The sequence below is a fragment of the Sinohyriopsis cumingii genome, chromosome 9 (assembly GCF_028554795.1).
Source record: "Sinohyriopsis cumingii isolate HCF-2022 chromosome 9, ASM2855479v2, whole genome shotgun sequence".
Classification (NCBI taxonomy): domain Eukaryota; kingdom Metazoa; phylum Mollusca; class Bivalvia; order Unionida; family Unionidae; genus Sinohyriopsis; species Sinohyriopsis cumingii.
In genome coordinates this window covers 97,384,412-97,393,510 of record NC_142969.1, presented here as the reverse complement: position 1 = coordinate 97,393,510, position 9,099 = coordinate 97,384,412, and the positions used below count along the sequence as shown (strand labels likewise).

The following is a 9,099-nucleotide window of genomic DNA, read 5'->3' as shown; positions in this document are numbered from 1 at the left end:
ATTTGAACATTTGTGTACACTTGTGGGAGTGTAATTTACAGAAATGCGTCGGATTGTTGTGATATTGTTGAGAATAATGAGATTAAGAATATATATATATATATATATATATATATATATATATATATATATATATATATATATATATATATATATATATATATATATATATATATATATATATATATATTGATGTGACGCAATTTACTGATTTCTGTTTGATAAGTAGGATACCGCTTTATTGTAACGTTGTTTTCTATAAGAACGTGTGTGTTTTTCGATGTGCACGAATGGGTGACCAAAGATGTAGATAGCCTTTATCAGATCTATCTATCTATCTATCTATCTATCTATCTATCTATCTATCTATCTATCTATCTATCTATCTATAAATACGTTGACGCAGTCACACTTGACTACTAAGCAACGGGTGGTACGTGGTCAAAGATAAAGTAAAGATGGAAGTGATAGGACAGTCAGAAGAGTAATGATAAGAAAGGCAGAAATAAGTAAAAGTGTGTCAGTGTACGTTTTCGTCCCTTCATACTCAGACCAATCCGGCTACCGTAGCGGCAATGAGATATGGAACCTCAACTGGCATAGCCCTGAGAATCACTACGTCTTACTTGTAGCTGACTAGTTCATTAGAATGTGATTTTGGAAAGCTCCTGCTTGTGAGATACCAAGTCAGGAGCTTCTGCAATTATTGATGGTAATTTGTTCCAAGTCCCTATTGTACATGGGAAGAAGCTGAACTTGAAACAATTTGTGGATGCTGACTTTAATTGGAACTTTTTCCTGTGGTTTGCCCTAGTTTGGCTATATGCCAGGGTCATGTATTTGTCTGCTGGTATGTCCACTAGGTTGTTCGCAATCTTGTACAGCATGGTTAGCTGGGCCTTGGTTCGCCTGGATTCGAGTGATTCCCACTGGAGATGGTTGAGCATTGCACTGACACTGCTAGTGTTACGATATTTATTTGTGGTAAACCTAGCCGCTCTCCTCTGAACCATCTCTATTTTATTTGTTAGAACTTTACTATGTGGGTTCCACACAGTCGAGCAATACTCAAGACCTGGTCGAACCAGAATGAAATATACCGCACTTTTTACTTCTTCATTGTTGATTTGGAGGTTGCGGCGCAGGAAACCAAGGTTACTGTTCCCTTTTTTTCACTATCTTGTCTATGTGCCTTTTCCAAGACAGGTCTCTAGACAAATCCACCCGAGATATTTTGTTGCCTGCTCATTGGCTAACTTGTGCCCCTTAAGAGTATATTCGGACAAGATTGGTGATTTTTCCTGTAAACTCTTAGGATGCTGCATTTTTCTGGATGGAACGACATACCCCAAGTTCTTTCCCAGAGGGCCAGTTGGTTCAGGTCTTCTTGAAGGATCTCACAGTCCTTGGAGACATTTATTTCCCGGTAGATTATACAGTCATCTGCAAAACGTCTTGTGTTGGATTTGACTCTTGCAGGTAGATCATTGATGAACACCAGGAAGAGTATGGGACCCAAAAACACTCCCCTGAGGTACCCCACTAACAACTGGTGCTGGGTCTGATGTTGTTCCATCTACTATAACTCTCTGCGATCTGTCTGATAGGAAATCTCTGATCCATTTCTGTGTGTTACCCTTGATGCCATAGTGGTCCAACTTACTGTCTTTCATGGGGGACACGATCGAAAGCCTTACTGAAGTCAAGGATTGCAAGGTCATACTGCTTCCCTCTGTCTAAGGATTTGGCGAGCTCATCCACTCGGGTTATAGGCTGTGTTTCACAGCTACGTCTGGCACGGAAACCATGCTGGCAGTCTGTTAGAATGTTGTAGCGATCTAGATGTTGCATCATGTTGCTGACTATGATGTGTTCAAGCATTTTGCAGCAGATACATGTAAGGGAGACCGGTCTATAATTGACACAGACGTACATTATACTGCAAGAATCACAATTAACAACAGGTACATTCTACTGTAAGAACGCAATTCACAATTTACATGGACGCACATGGATGATTGATTGATTGTTGATGTAGTGTGGGGCGAGATGGCTAACACAAATGCTAACGTCCTTGTGTTTTTCATAGGAAGCTTTTGGGGACAGAACTACCGGGTAGTCAAGTCCCGAGTCTCAGAGAGACAGGATAGAACAAGGCAATAGGCCGAGAACAAGCCTAGTTGCTGGAGGAAGAGAGAGAGAGAGAGAGAGAGAAGGAGGAGGAGAAAAGAAGACAAAAGTGGAAGAGGATAGGAAGAATCGGAGTACGGAAAACGCCAGAAGGAGGAAAGGAATTGGCGGAGTAAACACAGATGAGTAGAAACCAAGTTACGGGGAAAGCCATCTCACACTATAATCACGTGATGAAATAGGTTGTTACATGGTCGAGAGGAAGAAGATTGGTTGAGAAATTAATATCGTTTAATTTGTATTAAATTGTTATTCTTTGAATTTCACCTTTGTGTTCTTAATAATTTAATTGTCGGTATTGCTGACTGGGGGCTGGGAGCTTTACCTCTCTCTATCACTAATTTCACTTCCTACAAAAACGAGCCAGGGTGGGAATTCCACAGTAATTCAAAAAAATATTGGGAGCATCCCACCCCAACCCATAACAGTGGGTCACATAGAACTTCACACATACTTAAGAATAGACGTGTGAAATTAAGACAAAGTGAACTAATAATGAAAACCTTTATGTCTTTATTAGTCTCCCACTTGAGACCCTATATTGCATGAGAAATGTTTCCATTCTTTACTTACGAGGCTTTAAATGCAGCAATTACAGTCACTACCTCCCCCGCACTTCTACTAATTAGGGGCTCTGATAGGGGAGGGTTAAATCGTTTTACTATGAATTTGATTTGGCTCATCACGATTGATTATCTTAGCTGACTGGGTGCAGAGAACACGAAACATCTACAAGATTATCTAAAGTAGATTTAGCTAATTTCCACAATCACGTAGGTTATAGCCGTCTAACTGCTAAATAATGCAAGTCTGTAATATATGCATGTATGTCTCCAGCTTTAAAAAAAAGAAATATCTCTTTATCAACTCGACTGACTGATCCGCACGTAAGAAGGAATACGCCAAATGCATTCCTTTGCTCTTGTAAATGAACAGACATTGACGGGAAGCATATCAAGTGCCCCAGAGAATTTTGTTTAAACCCTAAATAGTTTTCCAAATGATTATTCTGTGCACATGCTTTAATCTGGAATATATATATATATATATATATATATATATATATATATATATATATATATATATATATATATATATATATATATATATATATATATATATATATATATATATATATATATAGAGAGAGAGAGAGAGAGAGAGAGAGAGAGAGAGAGAGAGAGATTAAGCAACGGCTGGTGCCTTATCAAAAGTAAAGTAAAGACGGTAGTGATATGACATCCGGAAAGAGTAATGCTAGGAAAGACCGAAATAAGTAAAAGAGTTTCAGTGCACGTTTTTGTCCTTTCATACTCAGACCAATCCAGCTACCATAGCGGCGATGAGATAATGCACCTCAACCGGTATAGCCCTGAGAATCACTAGGTCTTACTTGTAGCTGACAGATTCATTAGAATTTGATTTTGGAAAGCTCATGATTGTGAGATACCAAGTCATTATTGATGGTAATTTGTTCCAAGTCTCTATTGTACGTGTGATGAAGTTGAACTTGAAACAATCTGTCGATGCTGACTTTAATTGGAACTTTTTCCTGCAGTTTGCCTTAGTTTGGCAGTAGATGTACGTCCTTGTAAAGAGTGAACTGAATGCATGCAGTAAATGTACTTCTTCGTAAATGCTGAACTGTATTCTGTTTTGTGTACCGATATATTTGTGACTCCTTGGTACACGAGTGTGTATTTATTATGTGTAATGTTTGTTCATGACTGTAAATTGCAATGATCATCTATAATCAAGATCTTAGATGGCTAATTTTGTCCACTGGAATAAAATTATATTTAAAGATATTAAGAACGTAGATTTAGTAAGAGATATAAATAGTTGTTGACCTCGGTGTCATAATGATATTAATAATGAAACAGGTTGACATGTCTCGGGTAATTTCTCATTGGTTGGTGGGGTCATTAGAATTCTTAGAAGACTTATTAAATTAACCTATTTCCCATTGGATGGGTTGGCCATTTGGTTTCTTTTACAAAGTGGGATATTTGTAAAATGTCTCGAAGCAAGTAGTGGCAAATGCGTTTTCATCTAGTTTCATTGTACAATTTAGATGGTCAATTTAATCCATATTTCTTGTGTTCTTTGTTGTAACATCAGTCTGCAAATGAATTTAATGTTGTCTTTAGATATTATTTGAGAGGAAACATTTGTTTGCATTATTCATTGAAATGACAATGTGCTTATTGGACTAATATTTTATTATAGGATTATGGTGAACTTCTTCAAAAACGTTCTGGACATTGTCATAGTGATACATCAGTACATTCGGGGATCTGAAATTAATTAGGAACCTTCGGTTATTTTGGACTTGAATAGAACCTTTTAGGAATATTTTGGATTCAATTCATAATAATGTAGTTCCTATTAACTGTTCAACTATTATCATTTGATAATGAAATTATTCGTCTAGTTTTATAAAACTTGTTGGTTTTGCTTCTTTCTGATGGTTTATAACTACATAGTCGAAAAGATTCTACAGTAGAATGTACGTCTTTGTAAATTGTGATTCATGCAGTAGAATGTACGTCTTTGTAAATAATAAATTGGTTATTAAAGTAGAATGTACGTACTTTTTAATTGTGAACTGTGTTCTTGAAGTAGAATGTACGTCCTAGTAAATTGTGAACTGCGTTCTTACACCATAATGTACGTTTTTGTCAATTGTAAACTGCGTTCTTGCAGTATAATTTACGTCGTTGTAAATTACAAACTGCATTCTTGCAGTAGAATGTACATCCTTGTAAATCGTGGACTGCATTCTTTCAGTAGGATGTACGTCTTTGTAAATTGTGAGCTGCATTCGTGCAATATAATGTACATCTTTGTAAATTGGAAACTGAGTTCTTGGAGTAGAACATACATGCTTGTAAATTGTAAACTTAATTCGTACAGTAGAACGTACGCTTTGTAAGTTGTGAACTGCACCCTTGTAGTAGATGTACGTCCTTGTAAATCGTGAACTGTGTTCTCGCAGTAGAATATACGTATTTGTAAATTGCAAACTATATTCGTGCAGTAGAATGCACGTCGATGTAAATTTGAACTGCATTCTTGCAGTAGAATGTAAGTTCTTGTAAATTGTAAACTGCGTTTTTGCAGTAGAATGTACTTCGTTGTAAATTGTGATTCTTGCAGTTGAATGTACGTCTTCGTAAATTGTGATTATTGCAGTAGAATGTTGGTCTCTGTAAATAATAAAGTGTGTTCTTGCAGTAGAATGTATGTCCTTGTAAATTGTGAACTGCGTTTTATCAATAGAATGTACGTCTTTGTAAATTGTAAACTGCGTTCTTGCAGTAAATGTACGTCCTTGTAGATCGTGAAATCTGTTCTTGCAGTAGCATGTATGTCCTTGTAAATTGCAAACCGTATTCGTGCAGTAGAATGTACGTCTTTTTAAATTGTGCACAGCGTTCTTACAGCAGAATGTAAGTCTTTGTAAATTATGAACTGCATTCTTGCAGTAGATTGTGCGTCCTTGTAAATTGTGAACTGCATTCTTGCAGTAGATTGTGCGTCCTTGTAAATTGTGAACTGCATTCTTGCAGTAGATTGTGCGTCCTTGTAAATTGTGAACTGCATTCTTGGAGTAGATTGTGCGTCCTTGTAAACTGTGAAATGCGTTCTTACAGCAGAATGTAAGTCCTTGTAAATTGTGAACTGCATTCTTGCAGTAGATTGTGCGTCCTTGTAAATTGTGAACTACATTCTTGCAGTAGATTGTGCGTCCTTGTAAACTGTGAAATGCGTTCTTGCAGTAAAATGTACATCTTTGTAAATTGTGAACTGCATTCGTGCAGTAGAATGTAGGTCTTTGAAAATTGTGAACTGCATTCTTGCAGTAGAATGTGCGTCCATGTAAATTGTGAATTGCGTTCTTACAGTAGAATGTACCTGTTGTTAATTGTGATTCTTGCAGTATAATGTACGTCTGTGTCAATAATAAAGTGTGTTCTTGCAATATAATGTACGTCCTTGTAAATTGTGAACTGCGTTCGTGCAGTAGAATGTACTTTTTGTAAATTGGGAAATGCATTCTTGCAGTAGATGTACATCATTTTAAATCGTGAACTGTGTTCTTGCAGTCGAATGTGCGTCCTTGTAAATTGATAACTGCATTCTTGCAGTAGAATATACGTCTTTGTAAATTGTGAACTGCCTTCTTGCTGTTTAAAATACGTCTTTGTAAATAGCGATTCCTGCAGTAGAATGTACGTCCTTGTAAATTGTGAACTGCTTTCTTGCAGTAGAATGTACGTGTTTGTAAACTGTGAACTGCATTCTTGCAGCAGAATATACGTCCTTGTAAAAAAACTAAAATGTATTCTTGAAGTAGAATATACGTCAATGTTAATAGTGAACTGCATTCTTGGAATAATGAACGGTTCACTGCTTGAGTTAGATCTATACTTGAACCACGTCCACTGTAACAAATACAGTAATCCTCAAATCCTTCTAACGAATGAATTACCCGTACTTCCAGTTCATGTTAACCATCACATGTTTTTGTATGGCGGCGATTCTCTTAATGACACAATGCTGACAGCAGGGTCATCTTTATCTAAGACGTACTACCGATTTTGAGCCTACATATCGCACAGTAAGTTAAAATAATCTTAAAACCCAATGAATGTTTAAACTTTATATCGTTGTCGTTTAAGACACGAACACTTTCATTATCATTATAAGTATTATTATTATTATTATTATTATTATCGACATAACATATCCTTGCTTTTCTGTCCCCAAGCAGCATATGACAAAACAATATAGGTATGTATGTATGTATGTATGTATGTGTGTGTGTGCATGTTCGTGTGTGTGTTCCTGTATGTGTATGTATGTATGTATGTGTGTGTGTGTGTGTGTGTGTGTGTGTGTGTGTGTACCCCTATAATTTTTCTCTTCAAACTACGATAGCTTTAGATCATTATATGTCTACGCTCATTCAAATATCAGTTCAGGTTTCCTTGTAAATTTCGACTTTTATAGACCTGTTCTTACTTCTGTTCTCACTAGTTCGTCGCTGGATAGTCAGATTGTCATGAAAACGATGTTGTAGCATGGTAGCATTTTCCGTGTAATACTATAAGAGATTTTAGAATTGGCTGTTCACGATCAATGGTTTTGGTGTTGTAGTCATTCATTTTAAATCTTATCTTCAACAATAACAACAGCATTAACAACAAAAGCGAGGAACAGCACCAATCATAGATGCAAATTCCCAAAATAATAACAAAAGTTCCAAATGTTTTAGTAATGTTTAAGTGACTCTCAAGATACCTGCAATTCTGAATTGTCTTGTAGTTTTTAACACCGCCTTCTTGAATGTTTGGTTTTGAATGAACATTTTTGGCGGCCATTTTTGAACTCGACTCACGAAAGGAAATTGATGAAAAATGACCTCCGCTGTCTGAATATTGATATGTTACCCCCACAGGGGTTTGTTATGTCATGTATAACAATATCATAATGAGAAACATGGCGTAAAACTACAAGACAAGAACAACAATAAGAAGTAAAACGAAGGGTATTGCTTATATGATGGCGGGGTGGGGACAGGGAGCGGTATATCTGTAACATAGATATAGAATCCACCGTATATACAAGCGTGGTTTAAATGTTAACTTACAGAAGTAAATAAACTGACCTCTGTTCACAAAAGAATTTGGACATATATGGGTCTCCTAACTCCTGACAGAACTTTATCCAACCACAGCATCTTCACGCAGTATATATGGGATGCAAATCCGACTCAAAAAGAAATTTGTTTACGTCTTCTGTACAGTCTATTGTTCCAGTCAAATACTGTAAATATCCAGTCATTAATGCATTGCAGTAAATGTGGGAATTTCTGCATCCAGTAATCCTATTTGCACATAAAATTCGCAACAATGTAACGTTTAGTTCTGCAAGTGACATTTTACGGTAAACATGAACTCTAGGCCTACTGTTTACCGTATCAATGTGGCATCACATCGCATTAATCATTCTGTTTTGAAAAACGATTTTGTCGTTATAAAATGTTCTGTTTATTCGGACGGAAGCTTTTACTTTGATTTATAGTTTGTAAAATTGTACAATCTACTTTTACTAGTTCAACTTTGTTTGGGACTATATTTTATGCACAACAAATGAAAAGGGCACCGTCTGTCAGAATGAACGAAACTATTCGTTTTTCTTTCTATTAAAATAATTTCCACTGAAATAAAAACTGATAAAAGGAATATCCAATGGGTAATGATTTAATATTAAAGTTATGAAACTCGTTAAATAATGTCCAGCTTTAGCGAGCCAAGGCTCGCCAAAGCTGGACATTATTCAACTCGTTTCATAAATTCAATATTAAATCGTTACCTATTTGATATCCTGTTATTTATACGATATTAAAAATCTTATTTACAAACTATTTAGCAGCAGAATTCAATATATACCTAACACTTATTATGTTTTATTTGGACTAAGAATAGAACCATCATTATCATCTTATGGATTTACAAAGAAAGTTTTCGATTGTTTTTTAAAAATCTCTTTAATCATTTTCGACATGATTTTACGTTTATGTGCAGACACCTCAAAAGGACCTCCTGTTAAATTTACATTCTGCAGCAAGTTTACAAAATTGCACACAAGCTATCGTTCAAACGGGTTTACATCTTCCTCAGTCTAAAATACTTACAAGATGCTTTCTACTGGACTTGAGGACATACATGTGAAGCTTTCTGAACATCCTGACATTCTTCCTTCCGAAATACAAGTACGTCAAATTATTTAAAAGTATGTCGTTTAAAACAGAACAAGATTAGCTTGCAGTGAATCCCAGTCAGTGGTACCTGAGTGTATATCTACGATGTTCATTCATGTTCGTTACATTTCATAAGGTGA

The 9,099-nt window shown here is 36.0% G+C and overlaps 1 pseudogene; it reads right to left on the bottom strand.

Moving 5' to 3' along the window:
- Nucleotides 1-428: 428 nt before the first annotated feature.
- Nucleotides 429-7,577, bottom strand: LOC149792296 (uncharacterized; annotated as a pseudogene).
- Between the last annotated feature and the right edge of the window lie 1,522 nt (nucleotides 7,578-9,099).